Consider the following 27,155-nt stretch of genomic DNA (forward strand, 5'->3'; position numbering starts at 1 on the left):
GGGTTCAAATACTATTTGAGCTTGCCTGGCACAATGGAACCAATAGGATAGTGTTAAAACTGCACCCTGGCACTCCAGGCTGGCTAGAGAAAAGGGTCAAAGTATTTGAAAGATTTCAAATAGTTAAACCCAGGTCTGAATATTACAGAAGTGGAGTCAGGGAGTGCTGGGTGAGGGAGGGACAGTGAGTGAACAGCCTGATAAACAGATGTGGAATAATAGGCTAGTGGCAAGGCAAAAAAGAGTAGTGTGTAGTTCCAGTAGTTAACTACATAGCAGAAAAGTAATTAAGAACCGAAAACAATACCTAGATTTGAATTTAGTTCAACTACCATGAAGCTACTGCAAAATGTAGTTACATTACTAGTTGATCTACTCCCCAGCACTGGTAAACACAAAGGCGGAAATATCAACTTTGAATATTAATGATGAATATAAGCTTTACTTTTTGGTAGCTGATGAATAGACCACTTTCCAAGTCAGATTTGCTCTCATTCAGTGCTGTATGGTCCTGCCTGACAAAAATACATACAGTTACGGTGCCTTGCAAAAGTATTCATCCCCCTTGGCGTTTTTCCTATTTTGTTGCATTACAACCTGTAATTTAAATGGATTTTTATTTGGATTTCATGTAATGGACATACACAAAATAGTCCAAATTGGTGAAGTGTCAGCACAATAACTGTTAGTTGGGAGCTGAAATAGGTTTGGCCGAGCAGGCGCACACAAGCCTAAGATCACCATGCACAATGCCAAGCGTTGGCTGGAGTGGTGTAAAGCTCGCCACCATTGGACTCTGGAGCAGTGGAAATGCATTCTCTAGAGTGATGAATCACGCTTCACCATCTGGCAGTCCGACGGACGAATCTGGGTTTGGAGGATGCCAGGAGAACGCAACCTGCCCAAATGCATAGTGCCAACTGTAAAGTTTGATGGATGAGGAATAATGGTGGGGGTCCAAAGTGCATAAGAATGCGAAAAGGGAAGTACTACATTTATTGGAAGTTCTATAAGCGTACTTGGGAGGTCTGGAAAACAAAGCACGCATGGCAGCATACTTTTTCGTTCCCTTCCCATAACACCTTGTGACACAGCGAAAATTTAAAAAATTATCCTGCTTGGGAGAAAATGTAAGGAACAAGGAATAACTTTGTTAAATGTAAGTATTACGTTTATTTATTCACCAAATTTGGTTAAAATGTTCAACAATATGTTTAATATGAATTTTGAATTCAAATGTTAAGTCACTGGTGTTTATCAGCCCGCTAGCCAAGCTAAGTTAGCTGGTTGGACACGATGGCTTGCTAGCAGGAGATCTCGTCCTGGTTATTAGCTGTTTAGGGATGAACAACTAAACAAACTAATCTTAAAATCAGCAGTTTTTTTTATCCTGAATTGGTGAACTTGCTAGCCAGCTAATTACAAATGTAGCAAATAGTTTTTTAACATTTGTTTTCAGGGACAGATGGCAACTGATGCGTTCATTTCACTCCATGGCATTGGCTTGGCAGGACAAAATAGTCGTTCCCGACTGGTTTGGAGGCAAGACATTTGAACATTTAAAAAATGTAGGAAATGCAGCTAGCTGTGTTCTGTTCAATCTAGGCTTGCTAGCCAGCCAAGTTATTTGTGCATTCTTACATGATCAGTCAATACATGCATGCTAACTTTCTTGTTACTTTCCCCTCCCCTCGTATTTCACCATTGCATATAAAGAAAATGTTTTAAATAATGAAATGATAAAGTAAAAGTAAATCAGTGACAACTTGATCAAGCCTATGAATATGTAAAACTGTTTACAAAACCATTGCACATTAACAAGGTAGTTGTGGTTCTCAGCAACTTGAACCAGCACTGAAATTTGAGCCGCGAGGTTAATTTCTCCTCCCTTGGCCTTATGTTTCTGTTCTGTTCAGGTTTAAGCACATCCCACCCCATCACCCAGACAGATGTAAAGAACTTGCGAACCTCTTTCCCGAACTTGAAACATCATTATGTTAGAAGTAGATCCACACTTTATTCTCTATCATGCAGCATTGTCAGCTCATTGTAACATGAAGCTCATTCTGAAATGATTTCTTCCCAGGGTACTGCACTCTGTATACATTTTTATTCTGTATATACGAATAATGAAACTTGACTTCTTTTGTACAATGGACTGTGTTGTAAGGGTTCATACACAAATACAGGAAAACCAATAAAAGGGTTCATATTGTCTCCCCACGGTTCTGATTTTGAGGTTTAGTCATCTGGGGACTGCATTTCATCTGTCTAATCCCCTGTAAGGAGAGAAAATCATTAATAATATTTCAATAATGTATTATTTTAACCTGTTTGATGTGCATGCATATAATTAAATACAAATGTTCTCCTTTATAATATGCCAGTGTTTGATTTGTATCCAATGCATTTAGCTTACATTAGGATGAAGTAGTCTAGGCCTTCTAATCTAGTATTGCATCATATCACCTATCAATTAGTTATCAATGCATAAGGTGAATATAAAACCAAGCTATCTTAAACATCAGTGTCATTTAATAATATGCATGGGTGTAATAGCATGGCTGTTATTTATCACAATGCAAGCCTGCTCATTGGAAATCTAACACCAGCAGTCCTAATGCAATGCAATATTAGCTTCACAGTGAAACACCACTGTTCTGGCTATTTATCATTCTTAAACAGTAAGCAAAATAGCTTATTTAGCTCTAAGAAAAATTGTTTAGCTTCAGCCTCTGTGCAATGCATGAAAGCTTACCTGTTATACGTCCACAACGATGTAGCAGCAGACCAAGCAATTTGCGAGAGGACCCCATGTAAAATTATTGTGTCAGCTTAATTCACTAACAGGTACTGAGAAAATCAATTGTGTTACTTGTTATTCGTGTTAAATATTTTCATTCTGGGATAGTTCTTCACTGAATTGCTAGCACTAGTTGCTCACGCTGCTACATTGGGTATAATGTAAACAGATGTAGCTAGCTAGCATAAAAGCTAGCTTTGTTGGCGGATTTGTTAGCTTTGTTAGCGGATTTTAAGCGCTCTGCATTCTCCCATACCAGAGTATGTGAGCGGAGTTGAGCGGTTGGAAATCACATTCAAATCACAATTTCACCAACACCCATCTATTTGTGTGACTACCTGGACCTACCAATTGTTTTTTAAGTATTGAAACCAAACCATATGGATTTGAATGAGAACTATTTCAATAAACATGAGAAGGTGAATGTAAGAAGCGAACATAATTTAAAATAGGCTACCTGTCATATTAAACAGCATATAAACACTCTAAATAGGTCAGTAAGGGACCTAAGAATGAACAAAAAATAATTATTTAGGCTATATTATTTATATTATTTCAAGGCTATAGCCTACAAAGAAATACATTGTGAAGCATTTGCGAGTGCGACACAATAGGCTGGTAGGGACATAAAGTGTGCAGCATTTAAACAACATTTCGTTGTATTAAATAATTATAGTCTATAAATTGCGCATATAGGCTGTGACTTAGAATTAAATACAAATTAAACGAAAAATTCGTTATTAGTGCCTTTGAGTAAATTTTTAGAATTCATTTTTAGAAACACGAGTTTGGCCAGTCTGTGGCTTCAGGCTCATGCGATGGTGCCTCGATACAGTGCTTAATTTGTAAACCGGGAGGTTCCGGAAAACATACTGAGCGCGAGCGGGGAGTTATCTGGGGGACTCTGAGGTACCAGAACACATTGAGAAAAAAAGTGTCAAACCCAACTTAGCAGCAGAGCAGACAGAGTAAACAGCCTAGTAGCCTACTATCTATGATGGTGAAACGGACAGCCCTCTCCAAGGTGCTGATTAATTCAAAGCATTTTAGACATCACTGCAGTATGCCCACATACTTGAGTATAGCTGTGGGGCTTACACATGTCAGAATTTCTTATAGCCTAATTTTCTAGACATCAATGTCCAGCAAAATGTGTAGACGTCACTGTAGATCACCGGTCATATGCATATGCTACATACTCAGCTGTGGGGTTTACAAGACCCGAATTTCATATAATTTTCAAGACGTCAATGTAGCAGTAGAACAAATATCACAATATTGGAATATAACTTCAAATAAATTAGATCAATGTAGGCTACAGCAGAACACATGAGAATATATAGGCCTCCTGCCTATGTGATAATATGACACACATATTCAGATTAACTTCACAGTACAGAACAAGTTTGTAAAGAAAAAAAAAATTCCTACCTTTGTTTTCAAAACCTCCCACAATGACTCTCCCCATGTCAAGTCCATTTAACTCCTGACAGTCAATTTCTTGCTCAAAGCCATGAGCGGGCCTGTGACGTTTAGCCTCCTTCTAAGGCTGTTCGGAAGACTCCGGCTGTAGAGTCTCTTTTTTTTGTGGGGGAGTGTTAACTATAACCTGTGTGTCCTCTTTAGCCTAGTCTACAAGGCTTGCTGCCACCAAATGCGCCTTGGTTTGGGCATGTTCAAAAACCTTTTTTCTGAGGGCTCTTCTTTTTGTTATTTTTGTTTTGTCTGAGGCAGAGGATGTTACTGTACATTCCACCCACTCTTTTGCTAGCTCCCTACCCTTTCGCATGTTGTACAGCCCAGCTTTGAATTCTGCATGACAAGCCAGAGGTTATACGTTTGCTTGTTCTTAAACTTCAAATTGCACCAACTCTGTGCACTTCGTTGGTGGATGATGCACTGTCCCCCCCAGCTCCCCGTCTTCCTCTCCCGCTGAGTCTGACTCGCTAGTAGGCCTACTAGCTAGTGGAGGTGCCGGTGGTGATGCTGAACTGGCGGGATTAGCAGCGTTGCTAGCTAAGGTATCGCCATCAGGAACAGTTTGCCCCTCACTCCTCTCCTCCGGCACTGACAGTTCTCTAGCTCGGTCTGGGTTCGATTCAACATCTTTCTCTGGATTTTTGGACTTGAAAAATGTAATCAAACTCAATTGCCTTTTCTTATCAATTTTTTATTTGGCTTTACCACGTTTCAAATTCAGTAGGGAGACGACTAGCCTTAGGCTACGTGATGTGATTACTTAGGGACCTCTCCAATAGCTGAGCACCACTACCAAGACCTGTGTCAAGATCAGTTACTTACCCCACTGGCCCCCCGCATAACCTCTATGTACAAATAAGAGAGCAGGTCTGGAATCAGTGTGGCAGGACAGAATGATTACACAGAAGGATCACCGTGCTTTTACATGATGGTGCCGGAACAAACAAAGTAAAATCTGAGAGGTGCCAGGATCTGGCTCAAATTAAGCACTGCCTGGAGAGCCGGCCAGCAGCAGAGAATATCCTCTCCACACTTGCAGAGCCACTGGGGATGCTAAACACCCTTTTGGCCACTTTTGCCAGGCTGGGCAGAGATGCAGAGTTCTATAGGTAGGCCTAAATGTTTTTAGGCAAAATAACCCAATCAAAATGGAAAGGTCCTTGAACGTGGGAATATGCCAGGCCTATTGGGCCAAAATCAATTATGGCCTATTGTATAGATAATAGAACGAAAATGAATGAAACATTTAAGAGATCTGATTTTAAGTTTATAAATACTTTGCTACAATGACACACTTAGTTATCCACACATCTGGTCCTTTCTTTTAGCATGTGCACGTAGTAAGTACACCATCATGCTTTTGGGATACGTGTCTTTCAGATTCCACAATGATTATTTAGTTGTGGACACTACATCACTGCACTCCCTCTCTTGCTCTTGGTCCTCATCTTTGTAAGTCACCTTGATTTAGCACCTGTGTGTTTTATCCGTTTCTTTATGAAAATATTTAGTGAACTCCATGACAGTAGCTAAAGCAAGGGGCTATAGCAGCACACAAGTAGACTACAAATGCCTGCTGGGGCTGGCATGTCCTGAGCTTGTGAATTGAGTGCTACTGGAGCGAAATTGGAGTGGGCGAGAAGGTCGACGCTCCAGCCTTTGGGACTCTTGCTCCACGCTCCAATCAAATTGGGCATGCTCCGCTCCACTCACATATTCTGTCCCACACTAGACGGTATGCTCTCTCAGGTGTTCTTGGAAGATCAGTTTTGAAAGAACAGGAGAACGCTAGTGTGAATTTTGGAACACAACCCAAATATGCTGCTAGCTATATATGCTGACCGGGTGGGGTATTGGTAGATCCATCACACATTCATTTTGGTTGTGTCCGAAATGGCAGTCTATTCCTAGCGTGCTACTTTTGACCAGGGATGGGCCCATTTTGTTGGGCGGTGTATACCCTTCAAAATCAACTCTGAACCTCAAAGCCAGTTCTACTGCATTTCATTCATTGTTCCCCTCTAATCAGGGACTGATTTTGACCTGGGACACCAATTAATTATCAGGTAGTACAGAAAACTAGCAGGCTCCGGACCTCGTAGGGTAAGAGTTGAATACCCCTGGTGTATACCATGCGTATCCCCTACATACGACTAATAAAACTTGAAACCTGATTTCAAATGGAATCTTCAAGTTAATAATTACATTGAACCAAAATATAAACGCAACATGTAAAGTGTTGGTCCCATGTTTCATGCGCTGACATAAAAGATCCCAGAAATGTTCCATACGCACAAAAATATTATTTATCTACATTTTTTTGCACAAATTTGTTTACATCCCTGTTAGTAAGCATTTCTCCTTTGCCAAGATAATCTATGCACCTGACAGGTGTGGCATATAAAGAAGCTGATTAAACAGCATGATCATTACACAGATGCACCTTCTGCTGGGGACAATAAAAGGCCACTCTAAAATGAGCAGTTTTGTCACACAACACAATGCCATAGATGTCTCAAGTTTTGAGGGAGCGTGCAATTGGCATGCTGACTGCAGGAATGTCCACCAGAGCTTTTGCCAGATAATTTAATGTTGCATTTATATTCTTGTTCAGTATATAAATGTATTCTTATGTAATCATAGAAAGCGTGCCTGTTCAAGATAGCATGCAAAGGTCGCAGGTCTGTGGAGATCTTCACAATTGCTATTATAATATGCACAGAATCTCGGAACAGCATGACATTGATCACTTGCCCTTGTACATTTAATGTAATCTCAACTGCAATCCAGGTCATTTGGTTGTGATATTAGATAAAGCACAGTGATAACACATTAAGTTGTTGTACTGTATGAATACAACATATCTATTCCCATTTGAACTTTGTTGTGGTTCAGACAGGAAATGCCATTTGTTTTGTTTAACCACTTATTAGAAAATATGACCATACATGCAATACGTTAGTCTTGGCGTTAGGCTCTGCTCTTTGTGGGTAGCTCACTGCCAGAGCATACATAATGTTAAGATAATAATAATTACAGGCCAAGTGCAAGGTATGCTATACCAATCCCCCTGCAGGAAGGAAACACTGAACCAAACAGCTAAACCAAAAATCAGACATTATTTTTCCATTGGAATTTGGTTGCGCTTTTAGATGGTTGAAAGCATGTGATAACTCATCAGGAATTCAGCAAACTTCTGGCTGTCTTTTTGAGTGGGTGAATAAAGGTTGAAATCACATTGATCAACATCTCAACCAAATATTATCAAAATGTCCATGTTCAAATGACGTGGTGCACCCAGTGGGTGGGTTGCATAGTATATTCTGTGAAATGTGAGGAATCCATTTAAGAATTGACAGTATACTGCAGTATTTGTGACAGACAGGCACACATACCTATCAGCTTGGTTTCATTCTTTCTGCTGTCATTGCTTGCAGAACCATTAAATATGCTGTCCATTCAACAGAACACCCTTTACTCCAAGAGACAGGTGTCGTGACGTGACTTGCATTAATGTGATGACTGTTATTTATCGAATCAACTAACTATGTTTAATTGTCACTCGATTAAATTAATCATGTAACAATTAACTCATTAGGAATTTGGGGCACCACGAAGAAGTTGTTTAATGAGTTGCCATCTCCCGAATTAAACTCTTAGAAGATAAATATATGTTATATATCGATAACAGTCATTTATTAAATCAATACCTAACCAGTCTCATTCTGAACGTCGCATAATCCTTGAACCTGCAAGAACCCTAGCCTTATTGATGAATCAGCAATACACAAATTGGCTTAATTATTTATTTACTAACTAACTAAATAACACAGAATACATAAACACACACACACACGGTATAGGTTATCTAAAAGGGAGGGGTCAATAGAAAGAGAGTGAAAGGGAGAGACAAAGAGATTCAAACTATCGTTGTTACATTTGGAAACTATGCTCACAGTAATCATAATACTTAGCACCCTAACCACCGCTCATTCGGATGAGAAATGCAATGTATATATTTACTCGTAGCTGTCCTTGATCGTCGTATCTCTGTTGAACCACTTTCACAAAAAGGGTTTTAGTGTCCTATCCCACTTCGGTGAGACTCGGCTTGTCTTTGAGAGGAGTGTTTGTTAGAATAGATACTTCAGATGTACCGACGGTTGTCTGAGAGGGATTGTCCTTCCCACCTCGTGTCTTTAGTCACATTTCTAGTACTTTACATGTACAGCTGCAGACTGATATGATAAGGTCTAGTGCGTGGTCTTCTTCTCGGGTAGAGATTGAGAGTTTCAGAGTTTCTCACCATTTCAAACATGCAGTCGCCACTCTCATGTTTTCTGGTCTTTCTGGTCTAATCATTTTAAGCCGTGTAGCCACCGCTCCACGCTTCCTGGTCTGTAGAGTGTCAACCGTTTGTAACGTTCAGCTCCCGCTGCACGTCGGCTGGTCTGTAGAGGTTCAACCATTTGTAACGTGAGCTCACGCTTCACGTCGGCTGGTCTTTCTCATTCAAAGTTCTAACCATTCTAAACGTGCAGTCGCCACGCTTCCTGGTCTAACCATTTTAAGCCATGTAGCCACCGCTCCACGCTTCCTGGTCTAAAGGTTGATTTGTTTTTCAAGGCTTTTGATGCTCGGGAAAAAAGGGGCATTCCATCACACCGACCCAATGTATGTGCTCACTTGGGCGTGGTTACTGACTGGCAAAAGTTTAAATGAAAAACAATTATCATTTAGAAGGCTAAAATCACATTGCTATCTAACAAACATATTCTCATACTTAATCATATATTTTATACAACATTTAGATGCAAACCTGATAACTGAAATGTGTACACTTTCAGAAATACAGTTATTTAGTAACACCATCCTTAATGACATCACAAAGCAATAAACAATATGACATGATTATTATTTAGATCCCCACCGACCATTCCAAACATTTGGATCTCAACAACAATGTTCCAATGTCCAATCTTTTGTTAGTTGATGTTAGTTTTTAGGCGGCAAGAGTCTCTCTGTAACAAAGATATTTCTTTCTTCCCATAGTAGTGACCAAAAGGAGTCATTTTCTGAAAACTATATATGACCGGCTTTTAAGTCATAAAACCGGCCCAACTCCCCCTTCTCCTCTCCTGTGGGAGAGAGGGAGGGTCTGGCTATCTGTCAGCCATTTGCCAAGCTGATCTGGCACCTTTGATCCTCACCAAGGAGAGAGTCATGACACAGGGATGCCTTTTTCATTCCAGCCAGTGTGTAATAGCAACTCTCCAGATTTGTCTACCCAGTTCTGTCACCCGAGAAGATGCTGAAGCTAGAAATACATTTTTACTGTTTACCTGGCTAAATGAGAGTCTGACTAAATGTCTTGGTGCTGCTGAGCCATACCATACCTTGCCTACCGTCCTCAGGTCACACTTCGAATTAGGGATCACCTTAAAAGGATACAGTGCCTTGAAAAAGTATTCATCCCCCTTGCCGTTTTTCCTATTTTGTTGCATTACAACCTGAAATTTAAATAGATTTTTATTTGGATTTCATGTAATGGACATACACAAAATAGTCCAAATTGGTGAAGTGAAATGAAAAAAATAACTTGTTTCAAAAAATTCAAAAAAATAAATGGAAAAGTGGTGTGTGCATATGTATTCACCCCTTTGCTATGAAGCCCCTAAATAAGATCTGGTGCAACCAATTACCTTCAGAAGTCACATAATTAGTTAAATAAAGTCCACCTGTGTGCAATCTAAGTGTCACATGATCTGTCACATGATCTCAGTATAAACAGTTGAAGTTGGAAGTTTACATACACCTTAGCCAAATACATTTAAACTCAGTTTTTCACAATTCCTGACATTTAATCCTAGTAAAAATTCCCTGTCTTAGGTCAGTTAGGATCACCACTTTATTTTAAGAATGTGAAATGTCAGAATAATAGTAGAGAGAATTATTTATTTCAGCTTTTATTTATTTCATCACATTCCCTAAAATGTAAATGTAAAATGTAAAATTCCCAGTTGGTCAGAAGTTTACATACACTCAATTAGTATTTGGTAGCATTGCCTTTAAATTGTTTAACTTGGGTCAAACGTTTCAGGTAGCCTTCCACAAGCTTCCCACAATAAGTTGGGTGAATTTTGGCCCATTCCTCCTGACAGACTTGGTGTAACTGAGTCAGGTTTGTAGGCCTCCTTGCTCGCACACGCCTTTTCAGTTCTGCCCACAAATGTTCTATAGGATTGAGGTCAGGGCTTTGTGATGGCCACTCCAATACCTTGACTTTGTTGTCCTTAAGCCAATTTGCCACAACTTTGGAAGCATGCTTGGGGTCATTGTCCATTTGGAAGACCCATTTGCGACCAAGCTTTAACTTCCTGACTGATGTCTTGAGATGTTGCTTCACTATATCCACATAATTTTCCTTCCTCATGATGCCATCTATTTTGTGAAGTGCACCAGTCCCTCCTGCAGCAAAGCACCCCCACAGCATGATGCTGCCACCCCCGTGCTTCACGGTTGGGATGGTGTTCTTCGGCTTGCAAGCTACCTCCTTTTTCCTCCAAACATAACGATGGTCATTATGGCCAAACAGTTCTATTTTTGTTTCATCACACCAGAGGACATTTCTTCAAAAAGTACAATCTTTGTCCCCATGTGCAGTTGCAAACTGTAGTCTGTTTTTTTATGGTGGTTTTGTAGCAGTGGCTTCTTCCTTGCTGAGCGCCATTTCAGGTTATGTCGATATAGGACTCGTTTTACTGTGGATATAAATACTTTTGTACCTGTTTCCTCCAGCATCTTCACAAGGTCCTTTGCTGTTAATCTGGGATTGATTTGCATTTCATTTGATTTTCCCATGATGTCAAGCGAAGAGGCACTGAGTTTGAAGGTAGGCCTTGAAATACATCCACAGGTACACCTCCAATTGACTCAAATGATGTCAATTAGCCTATCAGAAGCTTCTAAAGCCATGACATCATTTTCTGGAATTTTCCAAGCTGTTTAAAGGCACAGTCAACAGTGTATGTAAACATCTGACCCACTGGAATTGTGATACAGTGAATTATAAGTGAAATAATCTGTCTGTAAACAATTGTCGGAAAAATGACTTGTGTCATGCACAAAGCAGATGTCCTAAACGACTTGCCAAAACTATAGTTTGTTAACAAGACATTTGTATATGGTTGAAAAATGAGTTTTAATGACTCCAACCTAAGCATATGTAAACTTCCGACTTCAACTGTATACACCTGTTCTGAAAGGCCCCAGAGTCTGCAACACCACTAAGCAAGGGGCACCACCAAGCAAGCGGCACCATGAAGACCAAGGAGCTCTCCAAACAGTTCAGGCACAAAGTTGTGGAGATGTACAGATCAGGGTTGGGTTATAAAAAAATATCAGAAACTTTGAACATCCCACGGAGCACCATTAAATCCATTATTAAAAAATGGAAAGAATATGGCACCACAACAAACCTGCCAAGAGAGGGCTGCCCACCGAAACTCACGGACCAGGCAAGGAGGGCATTAATCAGAGAGGCAACAAAGAGACCAAAGATAACCCTGAAGGAGCTGCAAAGCTCCACAGTGGAGGTTGGAGTATCTGTCCATAGGACCACTTTAAGCCGTACACTCCACAGAGCTGGGCTTTACAGAAGAGTGGCCAGAAAAAAGCCATTGCTTAAAGAAAACAATAAGCAAACACGTTTGGTGTTCGCCAAAAGGCATGTGGGAGACTCCCCAAACATATGGAAGAAGGTACTCTGGTCAGATGAGACTAAAATTGAGCTTTTTGGCCATCAAGGAAAATCCTATGTCTGGCGCAAACCCAACACCTCTCATCACCCCGAGAACACCATCCCCACAGTGAAGCATGGTGGTGGCAGCATCATGCTGTGGGGATGTTTTTCATCGGCAGGGACTGGGAAACTGGTCAGAATTGAAGGAATGATGGAGGGCGCTAAATACATGGAAATTCTTGAGGGAAACCTGTTTCAGTCTTCCAGAGATTTTAGACTTGGACGGAGATTCACCTTCCAGCAGGACAATGACCCTAAGTGATTTAAGGGGAAACATTTAAATGTCTTGGAATGGCCTAGTCAAAGCCCAGACCTCAATCCAATTGAGAATCTGTGGTATGACTTAAAGATTGCTCTACACCATCTAATTTGAAGGAGCTGGAGCAGTTTTGCTTTGAAGAATGGGTAAAAATCCCAGTGGTTAGATTTGCCAAGCTTATAGAGACATACCCCAAGAGACTTGCAGCTGAAATTGCTGCAAAAGGTTGCTCTTCAAAGTATTTACTTTGGGCGGGTGAATAGTTATGCACGCTCAAGTTTTCAGTTTTTTTGTCTTATTTCTTGTTTGTTTCACAATTTTTATTTTATTTTGCATCTTCAAAGTGGTAGGCATGTTGTGTAAATCAAATGATACAAACCTCCAAAAAATCCATTTTAATTCCAGGTTGTAAGGCAACAGAATTGGAAAATGCCAAGGGGGTGAATACTTTCGCAAGCCACTATATGTGAATCTCAATGTGACTTGCCTGGTTAAAAGGATAAAACCATACTGTAGAATTGCACTATACAGACTCCAGGAGTTCCTTACAGAACTATGCAGACCTCACTTGCAGACAGTGCCATGGCAACAGCAGGATTGGGATAATAAAGAGCTACCATTATGTTGAATTTCCTCAACTTGTACCACCCATCATCATCCATCCCAACTACTGTATACCCAACTGCTTTGCGTGTGTAGGCACTTAGATCAGCTCCACTTATAGTGCTTCAGCACTAACATGTCAGCAGAGAGAGTGTGGATGTAGTGATAACAAGCTTGACGCTCACTTTATAATGTATAGCCCCTCCATCTGTGTGTAGTGCATTTAAATGTCATACCATTCTGTGGCACTCTTAAATGGTTATAAGGTATTGAAAGCTATTAAGGTCTTCTTATGTTGCCTGTGAGTATTAAAACGTTCCCCAGAAATAATGTTATTTACTGAGCAAACATTCCAGTGAATTGCACATATCGGGTCCATACTTCCGAACATTACAAAAAGTTTCAAATGCGAATCATCAATTGTACTCCTGAGTGGCGCAGTGGTCTAAGGCACTGCATCGCAGTGCTAACTGTGCCATTAGAGATCCTGGTTCGAATCCAGGCTCTGTCGCGACCGGGAGACTCATGGGCGGCGCGCAATTGGCCCAGCGTTGTCCAGGGTAGGGGAGGGAATGGCCGGCAGGGATGTAGCTCAGTTGATAGAGCATGGCGTTTGCAACGCCAGGGTTGTGGGTTCGATTCCGGGGGGCCAGTATAAAAAATAAAATGTATTCAATAACTGTAAGTCGCTCTGGATAAGAGCGTCTGCTAAAAATGTAAAAAATGAATCAGACAATTAAAATGTAATTGCACGTGATAAAATGTTTGCTGTTCCCATTACATAACCTGCCACATTTAGCCCTATGCTAACCTGACCAGGTGGCAGTGATTATGTCCAGTAACAAATTCTGCATCCGCCAGTTACAAATGTTAATGTAGTGGGCGTGATCAAACACTTTTCCATGAGAGCGTCCTTAACAGAAGTCAAACTGCACCATCTGATAATCAAAGTTACTAAAAGCGTGATATTTCAACTGGACGAATAGCTCACAATGTTGCGAGCCTGGTTCCCGGTAATTTTTGCAATTTGCGGCAAATTTGAATCCCAGGTGAGATATAGTTTTTTCCTTTGAAATGTAGAATTACATTTTTGTCTTAGTGTGTTGTGAAGGGAAATACAGCCAACACATTGAAAATGAAGATTAAGAATAGCCGACATTTAATGAGGAGCTGCATCTTTCTTCAGCCTTGTAAACAATTAAGCACACTGCTAATAATCAAGTTTATTAGGCCTACATACACTGAGTGTACAAAACATTAGCATTTCGCTACACCTGCAATAACATCTGCTAAACACGCGTATGTGACAAATACAATTTTATTTGATTAAGAACACCTGCTCTTTCGATGACAGACTGACCAGGTGAATCCAGGTGAACGCTATGATCCCTTATTGATGACACTTGCTAAATCCACTTCAATCAGTGTAGATGAAGGGGAGGAGACAGGTTAAAGATGGATTTTTAAGCCTTGAGACAATTAAAACATGGATTGTGTACGTGTGCCATTCAGCGGGTGAATGGGCAAGACAAAAGATTTAAGTGTGTGAAACAGATAGCTAATAGCTTAGTCAATGATGCATCAAATGGATAGCTAATAGCTTAGTCAAGGATGCATCATGCAATATTGGCACACTACAATTGTGACAGACCAAGTGGAACAAAGTAAACCTTGAATTTGGAGGTTTAAAATATCCCTCTTGTGGCCAAGTTGACCTAAAAAAATGCCATTAGTTGGTGGATATAAAGTCTAGAATCTTTGATAGACTAATGCGGAATTTGTTACAGGAAATAATCACCGGCCAGCTTGTCAGGTTAGCATAGTGAAAAATGGCAGGTTATCTTATGGGAACAGCTATGCAGTGCATTCGGAAAGTATTCAGACCCCTTGACTTTTTCCACATTTTGTTACTGTCACTAAACCGATGTGGATGTGGTGGAGGAGTCAAGCGCAGGAAACAGCGGTTAGTCCAACAAGACTTTAATAGTCTAAATAACACGAGTGGAAAACCCCGACCTCGAAAATACACGAAGTGGCGAGGGAAAATTACGCACACGCGTAAAACACTAAACATGAAACAAAACGGAATACAAGCACGTAGCATCGACCAAGTGGCAACAAAATAACAACACACAATTACCCTAGAGCAAAACAAGGAACTTATAAGACACATAATCAACACCCAAACAGACACAGGTGTGACAGACAGACAAAAGCAATCAAATACAGAAACATAGAGCGGTGGCAGCTAGTACTCCGGGGACGGCGAATGCCGAAGCCTGCCAGAACCAGGAGGAGGAGCAGCCTCGGCCGAAGCCGTGACAGTTACGTTACAGCCTTATTCTAAAATTGATTAAATTGTACACACAATACCCCATAATGAAAAAGCAAAAACAGGTTTTTAGAAATGTATGAAAAATAGAAAACGGAAATATCACTCAAGGACATTCAGAGACTTGTCCCGAAGCCACTCCTGCATTGTCTTGGCTGTGTGTTTAGGGTCGTTGTCCTGATGGAAGGTGAACCTTCGCCCCAGTCTGAGGTCCTGAGTGCTCTGGAGCAGGTATTCATCAAGGATCTCTCTGTACTTTGCTCTGTTCATCTTTCCCTCGATCCTGACTAGTCTCCCAGTCCCTGCCGCTGAAAAACATCCCCACAGCATGATGCTGCCACCACCATACTTCACTGTTGGGATGGTGCCAGGTTTCCTCCAGATGTGACGCTTGGCATTCAGGCCAAAGAGTTCAATCTTGGTTTCATCAGACCAGAGAGTCCTTTAGGTGCCTTTTTAGCAAACTCCAAGCGGGCTGTCATGTGCCTTTTACTGAGGAGTGGCTTCCGCCATGTGCCTGATTGGTTGAGTGCTGCAGAGATGGTTGTCCTTCTGGAAGGTTCTCCCATCTCCACAGAGGAACTCTGAAGCTATGTCAGAGTGACCATCGGGTTCTTGGTCACCTCTCTGACCAAGGCCCTTCTCCCCTGATTGCTCAGTTTGGCCGGGCAGCCAGCTCTAGGAAGAGTCTTCCAAACTTCTTCCATTTAAGAATGATGGAGGCCACTGTGTTCTTGGGGACCTTCAATGCTGTAGACATTTTTTAGTACCCTTCCCCAGATCTGTGCCTCGACACAATCCTGCCTCGGAGCTCTACGGACAATTCCTTCGACCTCATGGCTTGGTTTTTGCTCTGACATGCACTGTCAACTGTGGGACTTTATATAGACAGGTGTGTGCCTTTCCAAATCATGTCCAATCAATTGAATTTACCACAGGTGGACTCCAATCAAGTTGTAGAAACATCTCAAGGATGATCAATGGAAACAGGATGCCCCTGAGCTCAATTATCGAGTCTAATAGCAAAGGGTCTGAATACTTATGTAAATACGTTTTTTCTTTGCCATTATGGCGTGTTGTGTGTAGATTGATGAGGAAAAAAGGCTGTAACGTAACAAAATGTGGAAAAAGTCAAGGGGTCTGAATACTTTCCGAATGCACTATACATGTAACGTTGTATCACGTGCAACTACGTTGACAATTTTAATTGGCTAATGCGCATTTTGAGAAAGGGAAAAAGTTTAAACTGAAACTTTTTCTAACGTTATCTAGTATTGACCCATCACTTGGTGCTGCATTGAATTACTGCAGCTATCTGTGTTTAATGATATTCTGTAAAATGGATTCCTGAGCCACATACTTTTTGGCAGATAACCCATTAACATTCCTCAGTGTGTATTTTCCCCACGCATAACTTACATACACAAGCACGCACGCACTCACACGCACACGCACACACACGCACACACACACACCACTCAATTGTGTGTATTATTTCTCTCTTAGTAATACACATGCATACACACAGGCCTGCAAATAACCGAGAGAGAAAGAGAGACATTAATATCCTATTCCATTTGTAGTATTGGCCAGCTGAAGTAGGCGGTACTGGCCCTCTCCCACAAAGGGAAGCTCCAGCCAGGCAGAGTGGAGGAGTAACTCATTTTCTCATTGTCTTTATGACAGATCGCACCACAAAGCCTGGGCCTGTTGGGTGGGATGGGAATCAAAGCCAGTGGCTGAGCCATGGGATCCAGGGGTACTGTAGCCTATCCTCTGCTCTGACCACTTGGGCTGAGACACCAAGTCAGGAAGAGGGGAGCAGTAGGATAGCAGGGCAAAGTGTAATCTGGGCCACCGTTTGATATACAGTATCAGGGAGGGCAGTCAAAATGAAAAACCCTCTTCTTGTGCTTTTGTGTTACTAGCTTGCTTTTGTCAGCTCCAGTGCAGTGGACCATGTTTCTGTTAGCTTTTTCATAGAACAATGTCCATTCGATTTTCTTGGAGTTAGCCACAGTTATTAAGCATTACTATTACCTTATGTAAATCGTGCAGTCTTATAAATAAGTAAAGAATGGTAATGTTCAATGTGAAATTAGACTGGGAAAGCTACACATTCTTAACAGACCAACTGCATGTTTCAGTGAAGCCATACATTTATGTATCTATATGTATGACGTGTGTATGTACTGTACATATTCAGTCACAGAATAATATCTTATAGTGAGTGATGGAGACAGCTGTGCTGTTCACACTGCTGTAGCTGTAGCAGGATACGGTGTTAAAGAATGAGCTGCCAGATCAGAGCTCTTTTCACCTTGGAATAGAGTTTATCTAGTCTAGTTGGGTCTGTGGGATTTGTCCACCAGTTTGAGTATCTTGACCTTTAACTCAATTTGGGTGATGATTTTGTGTCGTTGTCACGTTCGTTAATTGACGGGTCAGACCAAGGAGCAGCGTGATATGCACACATGTTTATTTGAACCGAATAAACAACGACAAAACAACAAACTAAACGAAACATGAAGTCCAAGGTACACAAACAACATACCTCACACGGAACAAGATCCCACAACCCACTAGTGCCAATAGGCTGCCTAAGTATGGTCCCCAATCAGAGACAACGAGCGACAGCTGCCTCTGATTGGGAACCACACCGGCCAACATAGATCTAGACATACTAGACTATAAACATAGATCTACACCACATAGAAAATCACACCCTGACTCAACAAATAAGAGTCCCCAGAGTCAGGGCGTGACAGTCGTGGCAGTGGGGTATTGATCACTTGGGTAATCTACTGCAGGTCTACTCTGTACTGTATGTCACAGCCGGTTATAGGATGAGGAATATTAACATAAGAAAATGTGTCCGTTTCTAATCTGAATCCTGTGCCCATGTCCCTGTCTCATGTTAGATATCCTCAGAGGGCTGCATTAAGAGCCCAAGGAGGACACATAGAGTGTGTCCTAAATGGCACCCTATTCCTAATATAGTGCCCTACTTTTGACTAGGGCCAATAGGGAATAGCAACCATACTCCCCAGGTTACATCATCTTTATGTGAGGGTTTTAATGCTTTCAAGTGAAGAATGTGGTGCTTCTTTTCAGTAAGGGAAGAAGTTGTCAATGTAGAGAGAGAAAACGGTACCTTTTGTAAGGGTTTTAAATGTGTGGAGGTGAGGGTTGTTGTGGAATGTTGGCCAGAGATAACGTTTTTGAGCTAATCTCTTCTCCACTGAGAAATAGGAGTGTTTTCTTAGCAACTTTGGCTCTATTAGCAGTCTACCAGAGCCATCCTGCTCATATGGGAACAGTCAGTGGCAAACAAATCCCTGTTATCTCTGTGCTACAAGGTGAGAGTGTCAGTTCTACATCACTTTTCTATAGTTTTTCTTACAGTACGGCACCTCTCAAAATACTGTTATTACTCAGACTTTTGCTGTCTGTTTCAAAGTTTAAATCAAATGAAGTATCCTGTTTTTAGATAATTTTGTTAATGTATACACTACCGGTTAAACGTTTTAGAACACCTACTCATTCAAGGGTTTTTCTTTATTTTTACTATTTCTACATTGTAGAATAATAGTGAAGACATCAAAACGATTAAATAACACATATGGAATCATGTAGTAACCAAAAAAGTGTTAAACTGTCACGCCTGCTCTCGCTCCCCCTCCCTGGCACTCGAGGGTGCCAGGCTGCCCATCATTACGCACACCTGTCACCATCGTTACGTGCATCAGCACTTTATTGGACTCACCTGAACTTCATCACTGCTTGATTACCTCCCCTATATCTGTCTGTTCCTCAGTTTGTTCCCCGTGTCTGCATTAATGTCATTATGTTTCCCCTGTCCAGACGCTGTCCGTGTTTTGTTTCATGTCTGTTTATATTAAATATTCACTCCCTGTACCTGCTTCTCGTCTCCCAGCGTCTGTCCTCACATAAACAAATCAAAATATATTTTATAGTTGAGATTCTTCAAATAGCCACCCTTTGCCTTGATGACAGCTATGCACACTCTTGGCATTCTCTCAACCAGCTTCACCTGGAATGCTTTTCCAACAGTCTTGAAGGAGTTCCCACATATGCTGAGCACTTGTTGGCTGCTTTTCCTTCACTCTGCGGTCCGACTCATACCAAACCATCTCAAATGGGTTGAGGTCAGGGGATTGTGGAGGCCAGGTCATCTGATGCAGCACTCCATCACTCCTAGGTAAAATAGCCCTTACACAGCCTGGAGGTGTGTTGAGTCATTGTCCTGTTGAAAAACAAATGATAGTCCCACTAAGCCCAAACCCGATGGGATGGCGTATCGCTGCAGAATGCTGTGGTAGCCATGCTGGTTAAGTGTGCCTTGAATTCTAAATAAATCACAGACAGTGTCACCAACAAAGCACCCCCACACCATCACACCTCTTCCTCCATGCTTGACGGTGGGAAATACACATGCGGAGATCATCCGTTCACCCGCACCGCGTCTCACAAAGACACTGTGGTTGTAACCAAAAATCTCAAATTTGGAATCCAGACCAAAGGACTAATTTCCACCGGTCTAATGTCCATTGCTCGCGTTTCTTGGTCCAAGCAAGTCTCTTCTTCTTATTGTTGTCCTTTAGTAGTGGTTTCTTTGCAGCAATTCGACCATGAAGGCCTGATTCACACAGTCTCCTCTGAACAGTTGATGTTGAGATGTGTCTGTTAATTCCACAAATTAACTTTTAAGAAGGCACACCTGTTAATTGAAATGCATTCCAGGTGACTACCTCATGAAGCTGGTTGAGAGAATGCCAAGAGTGTGCAAAGCTGTCTTCAAGGTAAAGGGTGGCTATTTGAATCATATATAAAATATATTTTGATTTGTTTAACACTTTTGTGGTTACTACATGATTCCATATGTGTTATTTCAAAGTTTTGATGTCTTCGCTATTATTCTACAATGTAAAAAAATGTAAAAATAAAGACATACTCTTGAATGAGTAGGTGTTCTAAAACATTTGACAGGTAGTGTATATAATACTTAAGCTTTGTTATTTCTGTATTTCGCCTTTTGGTCTGAAAAGTAGCACGGCTGCTTGAAGAAAATAAACCATTTCGTTTTTTTACAAACTCTTGATTCATCACCATGTTTCTCTAGCTGAGACTCTAGTCTATTGACGTTAACATCGGATAACGTGTTCTGACTGAGGCTCTGTCTGTTTTTCTTTCCTGAGTGCCTACCGCCCATACGACAGGTTCTGAATACGGCTTCTAGTTCGATGGCGTTCTATTTTTAAACATCCGAAAGCCTCAGGTAAGTATAATTCCTGTGTGTGATTGAGTGGTTCTAGCCAGCCAGCCAGCTCCTATCAAATAAAGAAATAATGCTGGTTGCCTTGGAAACCAATCCACCATTAAGTTCTACATCACAAACCACTGCAAAGATTTTTTAAAAGTGTGGTTGAAAATGGATTTGCATGTTTTTTTCTTTCTCCTTGGTTTTTTGATTGTGTAAATGGTTCAATCTAGCCCTATAGCTTTGTAACGGATCTCCACTAGCAGTTGATGTGATTAGGATATATCTCTGTTCTCGGTACTCTGTTCCCCAATTATAAACTGGCAGTGTGGAGAAGTAACAAGCTATGATTCCATTAACTTGTCCAGTCATTTTTTGTCGACATTTAGAACATTTGCAGATATCCAAAACCTTGCAGAGAGCATATCCAACTGACAATCTCTTGGAAAAAAATATAAACTATTGGAACCAAGACTTTAAAAGAACTGATGTTGGCACAAGATGGAGGGAAAGTTGGAGCATAACTAATGAAATTACAGTTAACGACAATGTACGCTTAATCCAATATAAACTAAGTTATAGAATGTATTATACAAGAGACAAAATTCACAAATTGTACAGCACAATGGCAGAGTCATGTCTTAAGTGTAAAACTAATAATGACTCAATAATCCATGCTTTCTGGGAATGCTATAAAGTCCAGAAGTTGTGGGCGGAGCTAGAAAGTTGGCTGTCAGAAGTATTACAATGTAAACTTACTTTTAATCCGTCTGCCTGCATATTTCAAGACATGCCATATGGGGGTGTAATGAGATGTCCGATGGGTTGGACGATTCTCTTCTCATCACTCGTCTTGAAAAAAGTATACTAAAAACGTGGAAATCAATCAATCTGCCATCATTAACACAATGGAAAAATATAATGATTTGTCATTTAAATATTGAAAGTGTGTGGGCTATGGAGATAAACAAAATGGTGCAGTTTCAGGCCATGTGGCGGAAAGTGATGCAGGCGCTGGAGATGGGGGTGTGTGTGAGTGGATCTGTGCAGGTGTGATGTAGTGGATATTTGTATGATGTTGTTGTTTCTATGTATGTTTTGTATTGTTTATAAAATATTTTAAACTAAAATTTGCATAGAAAATAGATGAGACAATTGCCTGCTAAGGTGCATTTCCATTTCACTATCTTGTGTCGATGAAAACAGCTGGACATAATGACGTCACACCTCAGTGTCACAAAAACCTACAGTGTTGAATAAAAATGTAAGTGTTTCCATTACCAATTGAGGCAAATTGCACATTAATAAATAGTTGAGAGCCTGTATACCCTCCCACCTATCTGCTTCATGTCTCAGGTAGGCCGCGAAAGCCAGCATGGATAGAATGCAATAATTGACCAATATTTGACAAAGTCTAATAATTCTCATGTGCCAATGTGTCGCCACGGTCCTTGTCATGGTGAAACTTGCACTCCTGTAGATCTGAAATAATTGGATGGTGAAACTTTCCAGCCAATCAGAAAAGCAAGGCGAAGCAATTCAGGCATTGTTGAAAGTCAGGACCAAAAAAATTATAGTTTAAAAAATGGATTTAGCAAGGCATTTTCAATTAAATGTGGAGTGGAGCTTTATAGTTAGGCTACGCGGCGACATCACGTGCCCTGCATACCTTGTTCAAAAAACATTGTTTCCATCATCATTTGTCGCAATAAAGAAAGTTAGACAGAAGAAAAATCCATCCCTGTCTAACGGATAACAATGTTGTCTATCCTAAGAAAATACACTTGGATCCTGTTAAGGCCCTGCAGCAACGGAAGCATGGAAGCATTCCTGCTTTCTTTCAGGACAGAGAAGCGTGGGAGCAACAACAACAAAAAACGTAAGAATTACTGATCCAAAAGACAGAATAGCCGTGACAGTGCTGGAAAAGCTTTACAGATAAATAATATTTCTGCGATCGAAAGGTATTGCCTTGCCAGAGCAAAAATCACAAAATTGCGCTGTCAGTACCTAGGAGAAGATGTTCATTGGAGCAGTCATGTGCAAGAACTGATGGAAACAGATGTGGTAAACACAACAGATATCATCCTGTTTGTCCTCAAGGTGTGTGAGCATTTTGAGGCCCGGTTTCTCGAAGTGGAGCTAAATGAATGGTCAGCATTTGAGTTCAAACCTCCGTGTGCATCCAAGGACTTTCAGTTTGGCCCCGCTGCTGTCACCACGCCTGACCCAGAAATACACAGCACTACTGAGGTCAGAGTCAGAGAGCATCAGCAAGCAACACACAGATTACACGTTTATTGTAAAAGAAGAAAATGAAAATGGGAGTGTTGAATACATTTTCATATATGATAATGATGACGTTGAAGTGTAAGGAGTTGGAAGATCTGGCTAAACTTGTTGACATTTGTGGTACTTTCCAAGCAACGAGCACAGACATTGAACGCGGGTTCAGTCTAATGAACCGGATCAAAACTAAATCGAGGAACTGCCTTCAGGTGAAGCACTTGGATCAGCTAATGAGAATAAAGTCTACCATACGAGAAGAGGGGGGAATAAACACGGACAGAGACTACAATCACTGGAAAAGTGGTAAGAACAGAATACAGAACTTATAAGGTACAAAACCAACCCTTTCCATTATTATCTGTTTGATTTTACATTGATTTTGATTGAACAAAGATTTAACTTGACTATGTGCTCAATTTATAATTGCTTTTTTTGTTACTGAATATTTAATATGTTTAAAGGCAACTATGTTGTGCTTGTTGTGTGTGTTTGTCCAGATGCTGCACACAAATCCAGGCACACAAAGCATGATTCCCAGTACCATAGGGCCAGTGGACAATGGAAAGGACAAGTGAAATAAGTTTTAAGGTGAACTGTCCAAAACATGAGTGATCTGCTTGATTAGTGGACAACAAATGGAACAGTTAAAGTTGCATAACTTTGTGCTGCAAAGTAAATAAACCTTAAGCACTGACATTTTACTATAATTTAAGCATTTCAGTCTGTTTAAATTAACTCTAGTCTGCTGTTGTGCTTTTGTGTGTGTTCTTCAGATGCAGCACACATACAGACCCACACAGAGACAGACAGCTGATTTCCAGACAGTACCAGAGTGCCAGGGAAAGGGTCTATACAACCACTGGAAAAATAAAAAGGACATGTGCAAGAGGTTTTAAGGTGAACTGTTCAAAACATGAGTGATCTGCTTGATTAGTGGACAATAATACTTTTACAATGATTAAAATAGCATGACTTTGTGGTGGCATAATACGTGATGCATTGACATTGCAATTGCTATAATCAATTTCACAATTTCAGTCTCTAACTCTAGTCTTTTGTGCTTTTGGTGTGTGTTTTTCAGATGCAGCACACCCACACAGAAAAATACAGTTGATTTCCAGACAGTACTACCAGAGTCAAATAAAATAAAATAAAATTGTTTTGGTCACATGAGCCGAATACAACAGGTGTAGACTTTACAGTGAAATGCTTACGTGCCCATTCCCAACAATGCAGAGTTAAAAAGTAATTGAGGTAATACAGTATGTACAGTGCCGTGAAAAAGTAATTGCCCCTTTCTGATTTTCTTTATTTTTGCACATTTTTGATACTGAATGTTATCAGATATTCAACCAAAACCTAATATTAGATAAAGGCAACCTGAGTTTACAAATAACAACAACAAAAAAAGATACTTATTTTTATTTATTTAATTAACAAAGTTATGCAACACCCTGTGTGAAAAAGTAATTACCCCCTTACACTCAATAACTGGTTGTGCCACCTTTAGCTGACTGCAACCAAATGCTTCCTGTAGTTGTTGATCAGTCTCTCACATCGCTGTGGAGGAATTTTGGCCCGCTCTTGCATGCAGAACTGCTTTAACTCAGCGACATTTGTGGGTTTTCAAGCATGAACTACTCATTTCAAGTCCTGCCACAACATCTTAATTGGGATTAGGTCTGGACTTTGACTAGGCCATTCCAAAACTTCAAATTTGTTGCTTTTTAGCCATTTTCATGTAGACTTGATTGTGTGTTTTGGATCATTGTCTTGCTGCATGACCCAGCTGTGCTTCAGCTTCAGCTCATAGACGGATGGCCTGACATTCTCCTGTAAAATTCTCTGATACAGAGCTGAATTCATGGTTCCTTCTATTAAGACAAGTCATCCATGTCCTGAGGCAGCAAAGCATCCCCAAACCATGACACTACCACCACCATGCTTGACCGTTGGTATAAGGTTCTTACTGTGGAATGCAGTGTTTGGTTTTCGCCAGGCATAATGGGACCCATGTCATCCAAGCGTTTGGTTGGAGTCATTGCAGCTAAAGGTGGGCACAACAAGTTATTGAGTGTAAGCGGGCAATTATTTTTTCACACGGGGCATTGGTGTTGCATAACTTTGTTTATGAAATAAATTAAATAAGTATGTAATTGTTGTGTTATTTGTTCACTCAGATTCCCTTTATCTAATATTAGGTTTTGGTTGAAGATCTGATAACATTCAGTGTCAAAAATATGCGAAAATAGAGAAAATTAGAAAGGGGGCAAATACTTTTTCATGGCACTGTACATGTGGGTAGGGGTAAAAGTGACTAGGCAATCAAAACAATTAAGATAAGTAAATAAATAATAAAGGTGGTTAATGTAAAGGCAGCTAGACAGTGATCCAATCAGCATTGAGTTTCAGCCAGGGAAGAGCCCGTTTTCCAAGAGACCACCCACACACCATGCATCCTTAATTCTGAAGTTTGAGTAACTAAATATAAGAAAAGGCTAAGTTATATTTAACAAGAAGATCAACACAGAAATACATGGTTGACACATGTACAGTTAGTATGTTAATCACTACCACCAGTAACAGTAAGCCCATGTATCCAAAAACTACTGTTCAAGGAGAAAATATATTGTAAAAGCAAAATGCTATTGATAGCTATGTTGATTTGTACAAAGCTATGCTGTACAACTAGGCTAGATTACCAGAGTACAAGTAAAACAGAGAACATGTAAGGACATGTTATGGCATGATGTTATGCCAGTGCCACATAATACCTGAATTCAATACATTTGGATACAAAATACATTTACTGTCATTATTTATTTTAATACGTTGTTTCCGCACACATTTCTCATAGACCTGCATTTTCCAAACAGGAGACTTGGATTTTCCTCAGTGCCCCAAAGAATTAGAGGAAACATCGGTGACATGGCACAACAATGTATAGAAACACCCAGGTAGAAGAATAGACCCAAACAACTTTGTTCATGCATTTAGTTAACGTGTGTGAAAAATCACCACTTGAAAACACCCTGCTCCTCCAACAACAGCGATTATTCAACAGAAGTGCCTTTGCTTTCTAACCCTCTAACCCTCACTTTGCTTACCTCGTCCTTTCAGGACAATTGATCACTCTCACGACCATAGTCTTTGGAGGGAGACTTTGTTCTGGTGGTAAGACTCTTGTTGTGGCCCTGAATCCCATAACTCTTCCTCATCCTAGCTCTCTCTGCTACCACTTGCTGCTCCCAGAGTCATTAGGGTCCAAGCCAGCCAGCCAGCCACTACAAGCACTGTCAGGCAGCCAGCCTTAATCGCTCCACTGTCACCTGGTGAAAAATTCCCCTCCCTTCCTCAGTAGGGTCGTATGCTGATTCAGTGGGTTCTGTTCTGGTCTATTCATTTATCATAGAGGAAGCCGGGTGATTTTGACCAGGTTGGTGTTATTTATTTATATGACATTTTGCAGGATCAAATCTCTTATGATGCACCATCTCGTTTTCAAGTGTCCAAATGAAAAAACAAACCAACAATACTTAGAAGCAAGAATATGAGCTCTACTCGATGGATCTGTTGTGTACCTCTGGTCTGAGCTGACAAAATAACAAAGACTGACTGTAATAAAGCAATAATAATGATAGTGGTAATCATTTTAACAGCAATTAGGGATGGATCGAAATTTACAGAATGGGTACCTGGAGGAAAATGGGGGATGGTCATGCTTTTTCAATTTCAGTCAAGGGGAGGGTTTAGTATTTAAAAAAAAATCTAGCCCAGGGGAGGGTCATGTAATTTGTAATTGATGATATTTCAATATTTCTCAGTGTTTTAGAATTAGTTGCTCATTAGGCTATATATCGATGTGTGCCCAATACCTCCCCTCATCTCTGATTCTCTGCAGAGTGCGGAATATCAAGTGCGCCTATAGGCTATTTAGTGTGGTCTCAATCAAAGGATCCATAGCCTATAGGCTATAGGCTATGAAGTGTATGCTCGGAGAACCACAGCAGCACTGAGTCTTTTGCGCAGCTGGGATGGTGTAAATAAAACTACACTGCATTACACACTGCAATGGATATTCCAACCCTGAGCCCTGGCCTGCTCTGCTCTTGCTGATCCAAACTTTGTGTGCTGCTTAACCATTTCTGTGCTGTGTAGGCCTACAGTGGCAGTTCAGGAGGAGAGTCAAATAATTCTTCCCCTAACATTTTTGATTAGGCCTAAAAACAGATCCGATTATGTAGAGTGATCAAAAACAGCCCTTTGGTCCGCGATCCTTTAAGCTAGAAACAAGCTGTAAAATACCGG

The 27,155-nt window shown here is 40.7% G+C and overlaps 1 long non-coding RNA gene across 1 annotated transcript; it reads left to right on the forward strand.

Annotated features, from left to right (window-relative positions):
* The first annotated feature begins 737 nt into the window (after positions 1-737).
* Positions 738-2,330, forward strand: LOC311145685. The gene is made up of 3 exons (XR_014614623.1): positions 738-1,159; positions 1,460-1,542; positions 1,917-2,330. It is a non-coding gene; the product is annotated as an uncharacterized lncRNA (long non-coding RNA).
* The last annotated feature ends 24,825 nt before the right edge of the window (positions 2,331-27,155 follow it).

This window comes from Coregonus lavaretus, assembly GCF_964263955.1.
Source record: "Coregonus lavaretus genome assembly, chromosome: 18".
NCBI classification, from domain to species: Eukaryota; Metazoa; Chordata; class Actinopteri; order Salmoniformes; family Salmonidae; genus Coregonus; species Coregonus lavaretus.